The 21,564-nt window shown below is 43.4% G+C and overlaps 1 long non-coding RNA gene across 1 annotated transcript in view; it reads right to left on the bottom strand.

The window, feature by feature from the left end:
- The window catches only part of LRMDA (leucine rich melanocyte differentiation associated), a 1,116,486-nt gene that overhangs the window by 497,466 nt on the left and 597,456 nt on the right, over window positions 1-21,564 (bottom strand). Inside the window, exon 7 of the long non-coding RNA XR_014828236.1 lies at window positions 14,736-14,862. This is a non-coding gene — a long non-coding RNA (leucine rich melanocyte differentiation associated). The remainder of the gene's footprint in view (window positions 1-14,735; window positions 14,863-21,564) is intronic.

Raw genomic sequence — 21,564 nt, 5'->3', positions numbered from 1 at the left:
GTGAATCACACAGCACCAGTCTTTCTTCCTGTTGACACTACATTTCATACGTCTTCTTCATACATGTGCTCAGTCAAACAGGCAAACAGAAAATGAAAAGAAGTGTGATTTAAAATGAAGTCAGCTTACCACCTTTCCCCTGCTCACCCCCAAAAGGAAGGCGGGAGAGAATCATTTGATTGTGCAAAGGTTAAATACCTCTATTTTCCTGACATCTCAATTGTCCCCTTATTTGGCGGTTGGGTATTCAGACATGATATGACCGAGACCATCCATGCTCATGGGTGAGCGAGAGAGAAAGAGTGAGAATTTGAGTGTTGGGGAGAGGAGGTCAATTCCATGGCCAGTGACTACTGGGCTAGTCTACATGAACCCAAGGAAGAAGAGAGAGATAAGCCATGAATCAGGAGATGAAGCAGAAGACTGGAAGAACTAGGCTTTTAGGTCAACAGAGAGGACACCAAAGCTGAGGGCTGAAAAGACGTGGAACAAAGGGAGGTCAAGGAGGAGGTACACAGCCAGGAAGGGAGGTGTTGGTGAATCAAGAGAAACCTGACAGATGCTTGGCTAAGGCTCTGGAATCCCTCTCTTGAGCTCCCTATGCAGCTGGGGGCAGGGACAAGTGAGGCCAGACACCAGCAGCTGACTCCTCCTGCATCTTAGTTCCTCCTGGTGTGCAGTGACTACCCTTTACTTAGAGGCTGGAAATTAGTATTCTTGGGTTCTAGTCTGAGTCCCACCACTGACAATTTATATGACTTCAAAATTTCATACTCTCCCAGTTTTTTCATAAAAATGACATTATTCACTGATGGTATCCAGCTCACAGAATGAGATGAAAACAATATTGAATTAGGAGAAGGATCAAGATGGCAGAAGAGTAAGATGTCACACTCACCTTCTCCCACAAACACATCAAAAAATACATCCACATGTAAAACACCTCACACAGAACATCTACTGAATGCTGCAGAAGAACTTATACCTCCAAAAAGGGCAAGAAACTACTGACATAACTGAGTAGAACAAAAGAAAAAGAGAGAGAGAGAGAGAGAGAGAGAGAGAGAAAGAATCAGGATGGGACTAGTTTTTCCTGAGAGGGAGCAGTGAAAGAGAAAAGGAACCTACACCCTGAGAAGCCACCTAACCGACCAGGGGATCAGCGAAGACCTCAAAGTCACTGAGAAAAGCATAGCAGCTGGCCTGAGGAGGGCAGAGTAGAGTTAGAACCGCACAGATCATCTGCACCACTGACCTGGACACCACATCCTGAGACACTCAGGTGGGGGCTGGGGGCTGAGACTCAGGCTCCAGAGGTCAGTTCTATGGAGAGGACTAGGGTTGGCTGTGTGAAGACAGCCTAAGGAGCTATGGAGCAGTGTGCCACAGGTGAGGGAGCAGTGCTACAAGCTGGGGAGTGGAACACCACAGCAGAGGGAACCCAGGAGGAGGTCTGGGCCCAGGGAAAAGCAAGGTGCCATTGCTGGAGAGGACAAGAGGAGGAGGAGGGGTGGACTGCCAGGAATCTCCCTGTGCATATGCACTCGGGCTCTCGGAGGGTGGGATGCCTCCAGTGCAGGCCATGGGTAGCCAGAAGCCACTTGCTCAGGCTACAGGAGACTGGGCACTTCTTGTGTAGGCTATGGGTGGCTGGGCACCTCTTGCGTAGGCTAAGGGCAGATGTGGGCTAAATGCGACGTGGTGGCTCTTGCATGATCTATAGGTTGCAGGGATGGACTGTGATGGTCATTTTAGGGGCCAGAGGGAGGCATGGCCAGCCAGCACTTGGGGCCTGTGAGTGGGATCCACCTGTGGCCCCAGTCACCCAGGGGTTGGCAAAAAAAAAAAGAGGGCACTGTAACTGAGCACCACCCATTATTGCTCTCACCCCCCTGGGAACACACCTGCCTTGCTGCTGCCACTGCCAAATGCTCTGGGCAGCACCCATATGTTTGATCACTGTCCCTTCCCAAGACCCTGCAACTAGAAGCAGCCTGTGCAGCACCTCCTATATGGGCTAAGCAGGAGGGTGTGCTTCATGCATGGTCTACAGGTGGCAGGGGCAAACCACTGCAGTTATATCTGATTCCAGAGGTGGGTGGGCCCACCACCGCTAGGGGTCCCTAAACAGACACAACTTGCAGCCCCAATCACCTAAAGGGCACCACAGAGGAAGGCACTTCAATGAACACCACCTGTTGTTGCTCTTGCACCCCTGGGAGCACACTGGGCCTGCTGCTGCCACTGCTGAACACAGTTGCAGGGCCACAAGCTTGATCACTGTCACTTCCCAGGACACTGCAAATAGGAGCAGCCTGTGTAGCACCTCCCTTGTGTGCTAAGCAGGATGGGGTGCTTCTTGCATGGTCTACAGGTGGTGACAGCAAACCACCACAATTATCACTGACTCCAGAGGTGGGCGTGGCCATCCAACACTGGGGGTCCATGAATAGGAACCACTTGTGGCCCCAGTCACCTCATGGGGCACCACAGAGGAGGGCATTGCAACTGAACACCACCTGTTGTTGCTCTCACTCTCCTGGGAGCATACCCACCCAGCTGCTGCCACTGTCTAATGCTCTGGGCAGTGCCCACACACTTGATCACTGTCATGTCCCAGGATCCTACAACTAGGAGCAGCCTGTAAAGCACCTCCTCTGTGGGCTAAGCAGGACAGGGTGCTTCTTGTGTGGTCTTCAGGTGCCAGGGGCAAACCACTGCAGTTATCACTGACTCCAGAGGTGGGTGTAGCCCACTACCACTAGGGGTCCCTGAACAGGCACCACTTGCTGTCCCAATCACCTCAGAGGAGGGCATTGCAATCAAACACTACCTGTTGTTGCTCTCATTCCCCTTGGAACTCACACACCCTGCTGCTGCCACTGCCAAATGCTCTGGGCACCACCTAAATCTGCCTAAGATTCATTACCACTTCCCAGGACCCTGCAACTAGGAGTAGCCTGTGCCACCTTCCTGCAGGTCCTTGCTGCTGTTAAGAGCCCAGCAATCAGGCACGGACTACTAGCCCTACCCATTGTCTCCTTCTCCCTGGAAACACAGCACCCTGGGAAAACAACCTGCTCACACCAAAGAAACAGACAGCATATATCTAAATTCCCATGCCAAAAATAAATAGTAGCCCCCCACAAAATGCAAAGGGGTGCCCTTGCATAGAAGTAACCCCCCAAGACTACAGTTTGGTTTCCCTAAACTCACAGAAAAAGATAAGCAAGATGAAGAAGCTCAGGAATGATTCCTAGTTAAAAGAATAGGAGAATTCACCTGAAGCAACAAACAATGAAATGGACCTCTGCAGTCTGACAAGCATTGAGTTCAAAAGGGAGATAGTGAAAATACTGAAGGAATTAAGACTGAATATCAAGGAATTAAGAGCAGAGATAAAAAGTAATGCAGATTCCTTTAGAAAGAAACTAAAAAAAATATAAGGAGGAATGAAGAAAAATTAGAAAATTCATTTGCAGAGATGCAAACTGAGCTAAAGGCAATAAAGAGCAGAATGAATAATGCTGAAGAACAAATCAATGACTTGGAAGATAGAATAATGGAAATCACCCAGTCAGGACAACAAAGAGAAAACCAAATGAAAGAACATGAAAGCAATATAGGAGATCTATGGGATAACATAAAGCAGGCCAATCTATTCATAACAGGAATTCCAGAAGGAGAAGAAAAATAAGGGATTTAAAATATATTTGAAGAAATTATGTCTGAAAACCTTCCAAATCTAAAGGAAACTGATATCAACATACAGGAAGCACAGAGGGCCCCAAACAAGTTGAATCCAAATAGGCCCACACCAAGACATATTATAATAAAAATGGCAAAAGTTAAAGATAAAGAGAGGATTCTAAAGGCAGCAAGAAAAAAACAAAGTGTTGATTATAAGGGAACCCTCACATAAGGCTATCAGCTGATTTCTCTACAGAAATGCTGCAGGCCAGAAGAGAGTAGCAAGATATATTCAAAGTTCTCAAAGGAAAAAAATTTGCAGCCAAGAACACACTATCCAGCAAGAATATCATTTAAAATAGAAGGAAAAATAAAGAATTTCTCCAACAAACAAAAGCTAAAAGAGTACAGGAATACTAAACCCATTCTAAAAGAAATACTGAAAAGGCTTCTCTAAATAAAAAATAAAGAAGTAAGAAGAAATAAGATGGAGGAAACCACATTGGAAAGCAATCACTTAAATAAGCCAGCATACAGATCTAAAAGTGGAAAAAAAAAACTACTCTAAAATGATAAACACAAGGAACAGCAAAAGGACAAACATGCAGATGTGAAAAAGGACTTCAAGATCATAGAATGTGTGGTAGAAAAATACACAACGGAATACCACTTGGCCATCAAAAAGAAGAATATAATGCCATTTGCAGCAACATGGATGGAACTAGAGACTCTCATACTGAGTGAAGTAAGTCAGAAAGAGAAACACAAATGCCATATGATATCACATACCTGGAATCTAATATGAACCTTTCCACAAAAAAGAAAAGCAAGGACTTGAAGAATAGAGTTGTAATTGCCAAGGGGGAGAGGGAGTGCAATGGACTGTGAACTTGGGGTTAATAGATGCAGACTATTGCCTTTGGAATGGATAGGTAATAGCACAGGGAACTATGTCTAGTCACTTATGATGCAGCATGATAATGTGAGAAAAAAGAATCTATACATGTATGTGAAACTGGGTCACCATGCTGAACAGCAGAAAATTGACAGAACACTGTAAACCAGCTATAATGAAAAAAAAAATCACTATATAAAAAAAGAAAGAAAATAAAGACTTTTTTTTTAATAATGTGTTTGAGCTGATATGACTATCAGACTAAAGCAATTAGATAACAGAAAAGATTAACATATTTTAAAAAGAGGGCAACCACAAATCAAAATCAAAACCAGACATTACATTCACAAAATCTATGAAGAAAAGCACACAGGCATAAAATAAATGGAAATAATCCAACAACAAAAAAAAGAAAGGAAGGAAGAAAGGAGAAACATAGAATCAACTGGAAAACCAAGGTTTAAAATGCCAATAGACACATATTTATCAATAATTACCTTAAATGTCAATGCTCCAATCAAAAGACACAGAGTGGCAGATTGGATAAAAAAGCAAAAACCTACAATCTGCTGCCTACAAGAGACTCACCTTAGAGCAAAGGACACATATAGATTGAACATGAGGAGATGGGAAAAGATATTTCATGCCAATGGACAAGACAGGAAAGCAGGAGTTGCAATACTCATATCAGACAAAATAGACCTTAAAATGAAGGCCATAAAGAAAAAGAAGGACACTATTTAATGGTAAAAGGATTCATTCAAGAAGAGGATATCAATATATATGCCCCTAATATAGGAGCACACAGATACCTACTACAAATACTAACAGACATAAAAGGAGAAATTGATGGGAATACAATCATAGCAGGAAACTTTAACACCCCACTCACATCAATGGACAGATCTTCTAGACAGAAAAATCAATAAGGCAATAGAGATCCTAAATGATGCAATAGAAAAGTGAGTCTTAATTGACATTTTAAGGACATTAAATCCAAAAAAAAAATCAGAATATACATTCTTCTCAAGTGCACATGGAACATTCTCAAGGATCGAGCATGTACTGGGGAACAAAGCTAACCTCAACAAATTAAAGAGTACAGAAAGTACTTCAAGTATCTTCTCTGACCACAATGGCATGAAACTAGAAATTGGTCACAGGAAAAATGAGAAAAAACCAACTACATCGAGATGAAACAATATGCTACTAAAAATCCAATGGGTCAATGAGGAAATCAAGAAGGAAATTAAAAAATACCTGGATACAAATGATAAGGAAGACACAACCATTCAAAATCTATGGGATGGTACAAAAGTGGTGCTTAGAGGGAAATTCATGGTGATACAGGACTTCCTCAAAAAAGAAGAAAAATCTCAAATTGACAACTTAACCCACCACCTAAATGAATTAGAAGAAAAAAAACAAACAAATAAAACCTAAAGTCAGCAGAAGGAAGGAAATCATAAAGATCACAGAGGAAATCAATAAAATAGAGATTCAAAAAACAATAGAAAAAATCAATAAAACCAAGAGCTGCTTCTTTGAAAAGGTAAACAAAATTGATAAACTTCTGGCCAGACTCACCAAGAAGAGGAGGGAAAAAAACAAATAAACAAAATAAGAAATGAAAAAGGAGAAATCACAATGGATAATGCAGAAATACAGTAAACTATAAGAGAAGAGTATGAACAATTATATGCCAACAAATCTGACAACCTAGAAGAAATGGACAACCACTTACAGCTTGCCAAAACTGAATCAAGAAGAAAGAGATCAACTGACCATCCCAATCACTAGAAATGAAATTGAATATGTCATAAAAACACTCCCTACAAATAAAAGTCAAGGACCAGATGGCTTCACGAGGCAAACTCTACCAAACATACAAAGTGGAATTTATACCCATCCTCCTTAAACTTTCCAAAATACTGAAGAAGAAGGAACACTCCCAAAGACATTCTATGATGCCACCATCACCCTAATTCCAAAACCAGACAAAGATACTACCAAAAAAGAAAACTATAGGCCAATAAGTTTGATTAATATAGATGCAAAAATTCTCAACAAAATTTTAGCCAACTGAATCCAGCAACATATAAAAAAGATCATACACTATGACCAAGTGGGATGCATCCTAGGTTCACAAGGATGGTTCAACATACATAAATGAAACAACATCATACCCCACATTAACAAAAGTCAAAAACCACATGATCATTCAGTAGATGCAAAAAAAGCATTGACAAAAATCCAACATCCATTCATGATAAAAACTCTTACCAAAGTGGGTATAGAGGGAACATACCTTAACATAATCAAAGCCATTTATGACAAAGCCACAGCAAATATAATACACAGTGGAGAAAAGTTGAAAGCCTTCCCACTAAAATCTGGAACAAGACAAGGATGCCCACTCTCACCACTGTTATTCCACATGGTATTAGAAGTCCTAGTCACAACAACCAGACAAACAAAAGAAATAAAAGGCATCCAAATTAGAAGAGAAGAGGGGAAATTATCATGGTATGCAGATGACATAATACTACATATAGAAAACCCTAAGGACTCAACCCAAAAACTAATTGAACTGACTGACAAGTTCAGCAAAGTAGCAGGATATAAGATTAACATTCAGAAATCAGTTGCATTTCTGTATACTGACAATGAAATATTAGAAAAGGAATACAAAAGTACAATACCTTTTAAAATTGCACACCCAAAAAAATCAAATACCTGGGAATACACCTGACCAAGGAGGTAAAGGACTTATATGTCAAGAACTATAAAACATTAATCAAGGAAATTAGAGAAGATGTAAGGAAACAGAAAGATATTCCACGCTCCTGGGAGGGAAAATTAATATTGTAAAAATAGCCATACTACCCAAAGCAATCTTCAGATTCAATGTAATCCCTATCCAATTACCCAGGACATTTTTCACATAACTACAACAAACAATCCAAAAATTTATAGGGAATCACAGAAGACCCAGAATTGCCAAAGCAATTCTGAGGAACAAAAACCTAGCAGGAGGCATCACTCTCCCAGACTTCAGGCACTACTGCAAAGCCACAGTCATCAAGACAGTGTGGTACTGGTACCAAAACAGAAAGACAGACCAATGGAACAGAACAGACAACCCAGAAATAAACCCAGATACCTATGGTCAATTAATTTTTGACAAAGGAGGCAAGAAGATAAAATGGGAAAAAGACAGTCTTTTCAGCAAGTATTGCTGGGAAACCTGGACAGCCGCATGCAAATCAATGAAGCCAGAATACACCCTCACACCACACACGAAAATAAACTCAAAATGGCTGAAAGACTTAAAAATAAGACATGATACCATCAAACTCGTGGAAGAGAACACAGGGAAAATATTCTCTGACATCAACATTATTAATATTTTTCTCAGGGCAGTCTCCCAAAGCAACAGAAATAAAAGCAAAAATAAACCAATGGGACTTAATCACACTGGCAAGCTTTTGCACACAAAGGAAACCAAAAAGACAACTTACAGAATGGGAGAAAACAGTTTTAAACAATGCATCTGACAAGGGGTTAATCTCTAAAATATACGCACAACTCAACAACACAGAAGCCAACAATGCAATTGAAAAATGGGCAAAAGAACTGAATAGACTTTTCTCCTAAGAAGATATAGAGATGGCCAACAAACCCATGAAAAAATGTTCAACATCACTGATTACTAGAAAAATGCAAATCAAAACTCACGAGATACCACCTCACACCAGCCAAAATGGCCATCATTAATAAATCCACAAATAACAAATGCTGGAGAGGGTATGGAGAAACGAGAACCCTCCTACACTGTTGGTGGGAATGTAAATTGGTACAACCACTACTGAAAACAGTATGGAGGTAGCCTATAAAACTAAATACAGAACTACCATATGAGCCAGCAATCCCACTCTTGGGCATATATCCAGATAAAACTTTCCTTGAAAAAGACACATGCACCCGCATGTTCATTGCAGCACTATTCACAATAGCCAAGACATGGAAACAACACAAATGTCCATTGAAAGATGATTGGATTAGGAAGATGTGGTATATATACACAATGGAATACTACTTAGCCATAAAAAAGAACAACATAATGCCATTTGTAGCAACATGAATGGAACTAGAGACTGCCATCCTGAGTGAAGTAAGTCAGAAAGAGAAAGACAAATACCATATGACATCACTTATATCTGGAATCTAATATACAGCACAAATGAAACTTTCCATAGAAAAGAAACTCATGGACTTGGAGAACAGACTTGGGGTTTCCAAGGGGGAGGGAGAGGGAGTGGGATGGGCTGGGAATTTGGGGTAAATAGATGCAAACTGTTGTCTCTGAAATGGATAAGCAATGAGATCCTGCTGTATAGCACTGGGAGCTATATCTAGTCACTTACGATGGAGCATGATTGAAGACTATGTGAGAAAAAGAATGTATATATGTATGTGTGACTGGGTCACTTTGCTGTACAGTAGAAAATTGACAGAACACTGTACACAAGCTATAATGGAAAAAAATAAAAATCATTAAAATAAATAAATAAATGAGAAAATAATATTGAACTATAAAAGTCAGGAGTTCCTGTTGTGGCTTAGCAGGTTAAGAACCCGATATAGTGTCTGTGAGGATGCAGATTTGATCCCTGGCCTTGCTCAGTGGATTAAGGATCCAACATTACCACAAGCTGTGGTGTAGGTCACAGATGCAGCTTACATCTGGCATTTCTATGGCTGTGGTGTAGGCCTACAACTTCAGTTCTGATTCAAGCCCTAGTCTGGTAACTTCCATATGCTGCAGGTGTGGCCATAAAGAGAAAAAAAGGAAAAACAACATCAAAGAAGCACTCTAAATTTATACTTTTCCCTTGGCTATTATATAGCCTGAGTAAAACCAGGTAAGTTCACATAATTCTCTAGGATAATAATTATAGCAAGCATACACACTTACATAGAACATATGATGTTACTATAACTTAATATTTGTGAGATGCTTAAAATAATAGTCACAACAACCCACACTACAGATACTATGACTGTCCCCATTTTGCAGAGGAAACCAAAGCATACACATATTAAATAACTTGTCTAAGACACTCAGTAAGGGCAGACCCATGTACAAGCCCAGGAAGTATGGCCCCAGAGATGTTGCTCTATGCAATAGCGCCCCTTGTGAAAGGATAAAAGCAGCCCATAGTCTCAGGATCCAGTACCATACAGCACTGCACAGACATATTTAACTATGTGCAAGGCAGAAGTGGGTGGGAGTGGGGGTGAAAAACTTTTGTACATATGCCAAAAAGCAAATAAATAAAGAAATACATACACAAACACAAGAACTTGAGGCACAACCCCATCTGATAGCAAGCTTCCTAATATATTTAAAATAAGATTGCATTTACCAGAAAGAGTTAATACTTACCTATCTTAGAATATCAATAGTTACTTGATTCCAGATCCCCATTTATTACAAGCAGGAAGTAACATCTCCAGGAGACAAGATACCAAGATCTTTGTGTTAGATGTTTACAAGAAAGAATCATGTCTTTTTGGATTCACACCTTCTACAATCCCCTCTCATGTTAGTTCTCCATGTGACATGTGACTTGCTTTGGCCATGGGACAGCAACAGCCATGATGCAAATAGGGGTTGAAAAGTCCTTGGACACTGACCTTTGTCTTGGAGCACCCCTCCCATGTGGAGAGGACTGTGCTAGTTTGTTGGAGACATGGAGGTCAGCCAACCACCAATACCAACCTCCAGATATGTAAGCAAGGCCCGCTCAGACCATCCAGCCCAACCAAGCCTCCAAATAACTACAGCTACATGAGTGCCCCCAGCAAGACTAGCAGAAGAACCGTTCAGCTGAGCCCTGCCCAAATAACTGACATACAGAAATGTAAACCACGAAGATTTGTTCTTGTAAGTCATGAATTTGGGGGGCAGATTATGATGCACTAAAGCTAACTGACAGAGCCCAAGTCTAAGGCATTTCGTGGAGTGGAAGTATGGAACTTTATAACTGTTGTAGAGCCTGAGGTACTTCCCCAAGTAGGTAGGAGAGTCAGTTAGCTGAAAAAGTGGATTCAGAAGTGCAGGTTAAGGGGGTGGCATGTAATGTTACTGCTGCTTTTACCTGCCTTTCATTCTTGGTCAAATTCCTGGGGAAATTAAGGTCATCTTCATGACCACACCAATAGACAAGGAGAGGAAGAAGAAATCATGCTGCATCCTGAAAAAGACAGCTGCCCTCCTTTGCATCTATTGGTAATAAAGCACTTACAACAGCATAGTGCAGTAAGTGGCCAGCTCCATAGCTGCACATTGCCTTCTGCTGCATCCCTCCCATGGCCCCATCATTGCCCCCTCACATTACTACTGCAGAGCAGAGAATAGAACAGGGAAAGGGCTGAGACAAAGAGAAAGAAAATCCCTCAGCATTGTAGAGAAGAATCCTATTAATCTCTGATGACAGCAACACTGAGAATAAAACCATCATCTGGTCGAGCATATTCTTTTAAAAAAAGAGAAACATTTGGAGTTCCCACTGTGGCACAATGGGATCTGTGGTGTCTCTGGAGCACTGGGATGCAGGTTTGATCCCTGGCCCAGCACAGTGGCTTTAAGGATTTGGCATTTCTGCAGGTCATGCTGCAACTGTGGCTTGGATCTGAACCCTGGCCTGGGAACTCCATATCCTGTGGGGTGGCCAAAAAAGAAGCAAATGAACCCACCAAGAAAAGGAAAATGAAAAGGGAAGTCATTGAATGGGAGAAAATAACTGTAAATCTTATTTCACGTGGGGCTAATATTTAAAATATATAAAGAATTCAAACAACTCAATAGTAAAAAAAATGAATATATATATAGTAAAAATAAATATATATATATAACGATGTGTGTATCTATATATACACACATATATATAAACCAATCTAGTTACAAAATGAACATGAGACCTGAACAGACATTTTTTTTTCCAAAGAAGACAAACAGATGGCCAGCAGGTTCATGAAAAGATGCTCAACATCATTAGCCATCAGGGAGATGCAAATCAAAACCACCAGGAGATTTCACCTTACACCTGTTAAAAGATAGGAACTAATGGGTATTGGTGAGGATGTAAAGAAAAGGGAACCCTTGTGAACTGTTGGTGGGAATGAAAATTGGTGCAGCCTCTTTGAAAAAACAGTATTTTAGTTCCTCAAAATATTAAAAATAAGACTTTAATATATGATCCAGCAATGCTACTATTTATCCAATAATAAATTAACACACTAACTTGAAAAGATATATGTACTCCGATGTTCACTGCAGCATCATTTACAATAGCCAAGTCATGGAAACAACCTAAATGTCTATTTATGAATGAATGGATAAAGAAATTGTGATAAACACACACAATAGAATATTATTCAGCCATAAAAAGTAATGACATGGATGGACCTCAAGAGTATTATGCTAAATGAAGTAAATTAGGCAGAAAAATACAAACACTGTATGACCTCTCTTATATGTAGAATCTACAACAACAACATCATCTAAACCAAGCTCTTGGAAAGAGAGAATAGATTGGGTAGCTGTGAGAAAAGGGAAGGGATAGGAGGTAGGAGATATGGTGAGCTGGCTATTTTTGTTGTTAGTTTAAATAAATTAAAGAATAAGGAAGGGAGTGAGGGAGAAAAAAAGAAAATCTAAAGTGGTTCCCTTTGCATTTTCAGCATATTCTGTGCCAGGTTATGAAAATGAATCCTCTAAAACAGGAGACAATTATGCTTAGGAAATTCACATGAAGCATGAATTTTAGTAGAATCTAACCCAATTAGACTAACCAGGTAATCTTCCAGCCATCCATGTTTGGTCAAAACGCTTTAGTAGTTAGTGGTAACAGAATAAGGCAATACTATAATCTACATTCTTCAGACACATAGGTATCCAACAAATACATTTGATTAACTAATTATTGTATAAATCAGTGGTTGATTAAAAAAATCACCCACTTTCATACACAGAAATTAATACTACAGAGAAGTGGTCAAGAAGTGTGCTGAGGGAGAAAGGGAATTGAGTTCAGGATTAGCATTTGTATGGCATTTGCTGTACAGTCGTTGTGGCCTCATCTGTGGACTGTTAGGGAAGTCACTCACTGCACCATTTCTGATAGCGCCTTTTTGACAACATCCCAGAGCAAAGGCAGCTGGATTTTTAGCCATACAGAAATCTGCTTTGCTTACATCATCATTCCTTCTTATCAGCTCTCCAAACAGGCAAGTGAAAGGGGTAACATCACACACATCCACACAAATGAGAAACAGAGGCTCTTAGAGGATTACTTGACTATGGCCACACGGCTAAACATGATTAAGCTGACTCATGAACCCAAGCCTAACAACTCTAATGCTCTGCAGTGACGTGGGACACAGGCTATGAGCACTGGGGTCCATAGCAGGAAACACATCATCCAAATGCTAGTCTAATTCTCCTTCTATTCTAACTGATTTGAGACTATCATCCAACTCATCATCTCAACAGCCAAGGAAGACGTAAGATACACTGACTAAGATCATTTTTCAAACAATGACTAGGAAATTTGGTTGACCAAAGGATAGGAGAGGAAAAAAAATCAATATTTCATTATGATAAGGACTGATAAGAACCTGTAGGTCCGCTCCTTCTTCCACAAAAGTATCAATTAATAGTGGCCACGAATCACTTATTTTACTGAAGAAAGAAAATATTAGCTTAAGATTTCATGTATAAACAGTGGCTAATAAATGATTTCATAAATCCTTCTTAGAGCTGCCATAAACATATACCTTCATCTTAACATATGTATATGGCTTTAATTTCATACTCTATGGAAAATATCCCAATCCCTTTTCTATTTCTAACTTACTATGTGAGAAGCAAGTGAGTAAACCACACCAGGTCTCAAAAGCCCCACCAATAAAACAAGGTGATAAGACTTCAAGTCTGAAGCATGCTGTAATAAGGAAAGAACTCTGGGTCCAGCCACAGGTGTGACAAGCCAGGACCTGTCATGTTGTTAAATGCCTAGTTGGCTCTAGGTGAAGGGAGAAACCACACCCTTCCCAAGGGATTTGGTAAGAATGAAAAAAATAACACACTTCAAGCTACCTAGCACAGCGCCTAATCCATAGGAGTGCTCAATAAAGAACAGCTGATGATCATGACTCCTTCATCCCACAACCATTTATGGAGCCTTAACTCCGTGCCAGGTATTGTTCTAGGTGTGAAAGATAAAGGAGTTAACACTGACAAAACTCTCTGCCTGGGAGAGCTGGCACTGTGCAAGCACCGCGCCCTGTGACTCTAACACACAAAGTACAAGCGTTCTGATTCCTTTTTCAGCCTCACAAGGAGCTACGGGACTCACAAGGTAGAGGTTCTGATTCCATTCTCAGCCTCACCGCAGACCCCAAGGCAATAAGTCCCTGAGTCTCATTCCAGGCCGCTAGATCTTCAGACCTAAGGAGAAACCACACACTAGAATGACTCTCCTAGGCTCTCTCATCATCCAAGTACCAGACACACCACAGAGGGCAGCGCTAGCCTGGACTTCTCACTCTTCTTCCACCTTAGCCCCTTCGCTCTTCTCTTCAGCCAGAAGCCTTCCCCAAGCCTGCACCAAAGCCTTCCAGAAACCTCCTTAAAGGCTAAGGTTGCTTAGCGGCACTACCCCCTGCTTCCCACCAGAGGTCGCCCTCCCACACAAGCCCAAGCAAAGAGAACACAGCTTAGCCTTCCCTTCTCGGCAGCAGTGACATTATTTTCTTTCTCTATTTTTATCTATTAAAAAGATTTCTTCGCAGCCATAACTTAGATCTCTACACTAAAATGGAGCAACAGGAAGATATAATGGTGCATTTCATTTATGAATGACCTATAATAAATTACTCTGAAGTGTCCCGAGTGCCAGGAGACAGAACGCTTTGTCTGCCCATGGACTGTATTTCACATACTTTAATTTAGCTGACACATAAAACTCATTTGACATTTCGCAGGTATTTGTGGGGGGCGGGGGGAGAGGGGATGGCTGGCGGGGAGGGGACCACTGCGGGGCTGGGCGGGGAGTGGGGGCAGCACCAGAGCCAAGGATATCTGGTTCTTGTTGAGGGTTAAGGTATGGAGACTGGGTAACCCTGGCAACACGAGGTCGTTCCCCAGCAGATTGTTGTCCAAGATGAGTTCCTCCAGGCTCCCGAACGCGCTCAGTCCTTCCAGTGACCTGCAATGACAAAGGCAACAGGAAAAATGATCCTGCACTAAATCAGGGAGGCCATTATGAGCCGAAATAAATATTTTAACCTTCCCTTTCAGGACTGGGAATAGTTTGGGCTTGGTGCCTGTCAGCAAAGTGAATGACAAGAATTAGTAGCGGGAGCCGGGGCGGGGGCGGCGGGGGAGAAGGGGCCGCTGGCGCTCACCGCATCCTTCACGCATTGCCAACATGAAGGATGAGGGTCACTTAGTGAGTAGCCAGGATCCAAAACAAAGGGCTTCAGATACGGCCTGCAGGATAAATTTGTCAATGTCTTGTGCCTTCAGGCACCCAGCCTCGGCTGACCCTAACCTCCATTCCCAAGATAAATAACTCTGTCACAGTTCACCTTCATTCCCTGGACACAAATTTAAGTTGTCATCCATCATTCCTGCCCAGAAATATCATACCCCTCTTACAATAATAAATATAACTTCAAGTATCATTTCTTAGCGGTTCTCCTCTGCACAGTCCTAGGAAACGGCAAGGAAGGCTTCCTTTCTCTGCATTTGCCGCCTCTGACTTTTTTCCCCTCCCGCTTTTTTTCTTTACTAATCGCTTCATTTGTTTCTGCCCAGTGTCCCTGTAGCTGCCCCAAAGGCAAGATATCCGCAGAAGCGTGGAATCACTCCAGTTTGAGTGGCTATTCCTTTTGCTTTCATGATTTCTTTTTATTTGTTTTCATTTTTGTTGGGGGTGAGGTAAGGAAGGGGTTGAGGGAATTTCTGTCTCAAGGCTCCCGGCTTGAAGTTTACTGTTCAAATTTCTGGAAAGTGGAGTTCTTTATTTTTGAAAGAAGTGTGGAATGCAGCAATGTAGATGTTGAGGCAGTAGATAAAGAATTAAGTACTCAGCTCGGGTAAAAAAAAAAAAAAAAAAAAATAGCATCGGAAAGGGAAAGACAGCCCTGTTAGTACAGGTAGCTGAAAGTGAACCATTACCGTTAGGGGCACAGGGGTGCTGGGGTGGAGGCGGTGAGGGGCAGCTGTGCGCATGCGCGGCCTGGCGCAGGCAGACGTTAATTACAGAACGTCGCCCGGTGGAGGGCCTCGCACTGCACACAGACTCCCAGCTCGTTCACCTGCCAGACCCAAGAGCTGTGCTGAGCTTGCACAGGCTGACAGCTGAGCTCCGACGCTGACCAGAGGGCGGACTCACACGGGATCTCCTGGCTGTTACATAAAATGGAACGAATTGGGGAGATGCTGTCCATGCTATGGATGCATTTACTGATAGTACTTCCATTACAGACACCCCTGCTTGCGTGTGCAATACCTGTATGTGTGGTGTGAGTGTGAACTTTAGCCTCAGACCTTTCCTGAGCCATCCATGTCTCCCTTGTGGGAACTGTGCCAAGACGACTCCAAAATAAGAGACAATACACGCGAGGTGACAGATGCCTCGTGAAGAAGCATTTAAATCCCTAGACTCCACTGGGCCCAGAGCTGCACAGGCAGCCCATGTCTGCCCCAGACCTCCAGGTGGTGCCACCCAGGCCCAGCACCCAGACCACACATAATCCTATAGCCAACCCTACCTGCTCCACAGCAGGGGGAAGACACTGCAAACATTTGGGGTCAAGGGTCAATGGCTTCATCAAGTTTTATTTCTCCCTCCTCCTCCTCTCTCCTTCTGCAGGTTTCAGGAAGGCAAAATACAATTTATATATAGACCGTCAGGAAGACCTGGGGTTTTACCTCCACTCCATCCTTTACTTGCAGTGTGAATCTGGGCATCTCAATAACCCACCAGAACTCCTTTCTTCAATGCTGCCTCCAGCTCATGGGATTTTTTGGAGAATAAGTAATAGAGGACTAACAAGCTACTAAAAAATACTTCATCCTTACATTCACTGATTTTTTTCTCCTTTTTTTTTTTTTTTTTTTTGTCTTTTTGCCATTTTCTAGGGCCGCTCCCGCAGCATATGGAGGTTCCAGGCTAGGGGTCTAATTGGAGCTGTAGCTGCCAGCCTACACCAGGGCCACAGCAACTTGGGATCTGAGCCGTATCTGCAACCTACACCACAGCTCATGGCAACGCCAGATCCTTAACCCACTGAGCAAGGCCAGGGATCGAACCTGCAACCTCATGGTTCCTAGTTGGATTCGTTAACCACTGAGCCACGATGGGAACGCCTCACTGATTTTTTCAGAAAGCCCTGACCTTTGGTCAAGGGTGGGGGTTCAGGATGCAGGGGGTGGGCAGAGAAACAGATAGGCAAGGGTCGATCATAAGCTTGGACTCCTCTGCAGGGAAACTTCAACCTTTCCAAAGTCCCTTCCTCCAGGTGGGTTCATGGGTGCTGATCCCAAAGTACTTTTCAGGACTAGTACCATTTTACCCTTGGGGGAGTCAAGGCCACCCCACCCCCCCATCCTCCAGCCTTAGGGATGGCCAAGAAGTCTTTGTGCACAAACGTCAGCTGGGTTCTGGTCAAAGGCCACATTCAAAGACACACTGTTCCAGAGTTATGTTATGCAAATATACTACTATTATCATGAGAGTCAGCAAGTGGTTGGCAACTGGCAAGCAGAAGAAAGTTCCCTTCCAAGAGTGCTTGGGGGAGGCATAAAGCAAAATGATGATGCAGCTTTAAGGGGGACAAAGCAGGGAACATTAGAGGGAACGCCCCTGGTGTTGCCTTTCCTTGGGTGGGTTGTGGGGCAAGTTTCAAAACAGGAGGGAGACTTCCAAGAGCAGTTGGGAAGTTCAGGCTCAAATCCCCTGTCACCCTTCTGGTTCAAGATCCTTTTTGCCATGTCATGTTATTAGCTGCTCAGTTAAAAGGGAGCCAGGATACGTGGGGGTTACTAATTAATAACTCCCTGTCTTCATGTCATCAGTGTGGTGTGCACTTGGTGATTTAATCAGCTAAATTCAGAGCTGAGGGATTGGGGACAAGAGGCAGAGAAGGTAATGAAGGGTAAAACTGGAGAGGACAGGATTTCTGGAGCTTGGCTGGCCTGTGGAGAACAATAAACACACACTTGGAAGATGCTTTCTTTTTTTTTTTTTTGCTTTTTAAAAATCGTGCTATTGTTGTTGCTGCTGTTGCTGTGTTTTCCTGGAAGAAGAAGGGGAAAGAAATGATTTGGGTCAATCTTTGAGTTCATACCCCTATTTGCAAGATGCCTGCTAAGAGCTGTGTGCTGTTAAATAAAATGACAAGGCAAAAAAGGCTTTAAGGATCCACAGAGATCTACACTGTTTAATGGGGCAGCTATGGTAGCTACAAGGAAATGACCGGACCTTGATTTCTCTGACATAATCTTGTGTATGGATGGCAAAATGCACCCAGACTCAAGGACCCTGGCTGGGGAAGTGTCTGTCACTCCAGGGCTGCTCACCAGCTTGCTGGCTGTGGCTGCAAATGCCTAAGGGGTGGGGTGGGCTGGGAAGGCCAGGAAGTTACAAGTGCCAGGGTCAGGGGCTGGAGGGGGAAGGACAATGCTTCACCAGCCACCTCAGTGCAGCCAGCTGGAGGGAGGTCTTTCCAGCCCAGGAAAGAGAAGTCAAGGGCAGGCAGGGAGACCCAGTGTGCGGTCCGATTTGTGGCAGGTGGTTTGCTCTGGAAATCTAATCAGCACCTCTGAAGCGCATTACAGGCTGGGCCTGCCTCCCGCTCCACCAGCAGGAAAGCTGCCCATTATCTCACCCACAGGTACCATCTCAGTTACCTTGTTCACAGGGCTCTGGCTGGGCTCCCCCAGGAGCCGCGGCGGCTGCCGGGAGAGTTCCAGTGCCTTTTCCAAAGTCACATCAAAATGACAAAACATCACAACGCATTCAGCTCCAGTGGATTCAAAGAGAGAGAACTTTTAAGTTTCCACTGTAATTAACCCTATCCTCGTTAAGATAATTATGATCAAGCTCCCTGTCAGAGTTAATATCCCAGCATCATTGCCCGTGGCTCACACTCGGCCTTCATTAGCTTATAAAAACAGCGGCGCTAAACAGGCTGCCTGGCCCTTGTAAGCCAGCCAGTGGCTGCGAGCCTTATGGAGGGAGGGGCCTTGGGCAGGACAGCAGACCCCACAAAGGGGCTGGTCCTGGCACCCTCATCCCTGCTGGGCGCACACTCAGGGGCCTCTATCCTTTCCCCAAAAGTTAGCCACTAGTCAGAATGGGGAAAGAAAAGGGCCTGGACCAGAGCAAGGCTGGAAGGTTAGGGCAGGAGAGGTCTTAATCTGTAGTTCCCCCTTCCCTGTCCCTTCCCCAGCAATAAAATCCAGCCAGAAAGACCATCAGAGGACACGTCCAGAAACACCTGGTTCAAGAGCTGCCAATCTTATTTCTGTAGTACAGGCTATGGTAAAAACTCGTCCCTCTGTCCATCCTCAGCCTGCAGCTGGGGTCATACTTCTGCCTGATATGAGATGGGCAGGGAAGGGGAGATAGTTAAACACAGACCCTGAGAAAGAAGCATGTCTCTGTGGAAACAGAGTAGCCTCAAATCCAGAACCAAAGGCCAGACTGTTCTCAAGCCAATTAAGGAGATAAGATTCCCCACTAAGATCTTTACCCACTGTCTCGGCTACATCGACCTAAATTCCACATACATATTTTCACCGAGAAAATGGGGAGGCCAGGGAAATTCTAGGGGACCTAACCCATATATGTGATGCCTGCCTGCAGACCTGCATGGGTCAGCCATTGCTGGCTCTGTGATGGTCTTTCTGGATGACTCCCCTCTGCCCAGGTCCCCGCAAGGATTCAGGGTAACCTCCACAACACCCGGACATGTGTCAAATGCACAGCGAGAGCTCAATACTTTTTTGCGAACAGACTACTGCTCTGCCAGGAGCTTGTGAGCAGCTGAGGGAAAATGCTCAACAGCATCTTCAGGGCTGGCAGGACAAAGAGCAGGCCTCGGGGTGACCAGCCAGTGACTAAGAGGACCCCTAAATCTGCAACCTTTCCCAGGCCAGAGCACCTCCCTCTCTTTACCCCAGGGCCAAGGGTCTGAGAAGAAGCAGAAGTGACATTCAGCAAGTCTACACCCGGACACCAGTACTGGTTGTTAAACTGTTTCAATACTTCTTACCAGTTGGTACAAAATTGAAGCTCTGAGTATCCTGAGTGCCCTTCCCTGTTATTCTGGCCCCTCCCCAGACCTTTCCACCATTCAGCAAATAAATGGTTAATGTCCCTCTCGCTCCCATCCTACGGGGCCTTCAAGGACCCTGCCCCTGCCAATAATTGAAGCATCACCCTTGAGAGCAGAAATACCAACTTGCGGGTCTACTCCCCCCACCATGCCGAGTGCAGTGCCTGGCACACAGTAGGGTCCTTGGGGAAAGTCTTCACACTGACCCACCACAGAGGCCATGACCAAAGCTATAAGGACAGGACAGACAACACAGAGCTACATGTGGAGAATAGAGAAAGAAAGATGAAAGCAGGAGAATTGTGACATGGCTGCTCATGTCCCAGAAAATGGCTCAGTGGCCCAAGCATTTTTAGAAAGGCTATTCATCTAACCCATGACAAGAATTTGTTCTTTCTGCCATAAAACTCTTTATCTCCTATTTAAGTGGCTATATATATATATATATATGTACATTTGTGTGTATACATATGTATATATGTGTATGTGTGTATGTGTGTATGTGTGTGTGTGTGAGAGAGAAACGATAGATAGGATATAATAGGACGTTCCCATTGTGGCTCAGTGGTAACAAGCCTGACTAGTATCCACGAGGATGCGGGTTCAATCCCTGGCCTCGCTCAGTGGGTCAAGGATCTGGAGCTGCTGTGAGCTACACTGTGGGTCGCAGATGAGGCTCGGGTCCTGCATTGCTGTGGCTGTGGTGTAGGTCAGCAGCTGCACCTCTGACTGGACAAACAGCCTGGGAATTTCCATATGCCACAGGTGTGGCCTTACAAAAAAAAAAAAAGAAAGAAAAGAAAAAAATATAGTATATCACTATAGATAGCATATACTATAGTATATTATGATACATAGTATTATATGTACAGTTGGCTCTATATATTTTCTACATATTTTTCTGTCATTCAGGTCGCATGATCAGGGATAAAAGTAAAAACAACAGCAATCACTATTAGTAGTAAGCATATCACTAGAGGATAAAAATATCTTTAAAAAAATAGGGAGATGTGTTGGAGTTCCCATCGTGGTGCAGTGGTTAATGAATCCGACTAAGAACCATGAGGTTGCGGGTTCGGTCCCTGGCCTTACTCAGTGGGTTAAGGATCCGGCGTTGCCGTGAGCTGTGGTGTAGGTTGCAGGCACAGCTCGGATCCCGCATTGCTGTGGCTCTGGCATAGGCCGGTGGCTACAGCTCCGATACAACCCCTAGCCTGGGAACCTCCATATGCCGTGGGAACAGCCCAAGAAATGGCAAAAAGACAAAAAAAAAACAAAAAAGGAGATGTGGAAAAGGCTCTAGGCTGTGTAAGATGTGTATCCTGCTACCATGTGACAGTGCATCACATGGAAGTTGCCCAAGTCACCTCTGGAGAACTAATGAGTCGCCTGTCAAGATGGATGATCCCTAAGCTTCAGCGACTACAATTCAACACGGTGTAAGAGATCTGAATCCAAGACCAGTCAAAAATCTCAGGCATTTAGCTAGGTGTCAGTTAACCCTATAAGTGGGAAAAAATCTGAAGCCATCAGTCACCACACCTAATAATATTCAAAACAAA

The sequence above is a fragment of the Sus scrofa genome, chromosome 14 (assembly GCF_054392235.1).
Source record: "Sus scrofa isolate SSC_HxYL_T2T_F1_AM1 chromosome 14, Sscrofa_HxYL_maternal_Yorkshire_Landrace_v2.0, whole genome shotgun sequence".
In the NCBI taxonomy this organism is placed as follows: Eukaryota; Metazoa; Chordata; class Mammalia; order Artiodactyla; family Suidae; genus Sus; species Sus scrofa.
This window is presented reverse-complemented; position numbering and strand designations above follow the sequence as displayed.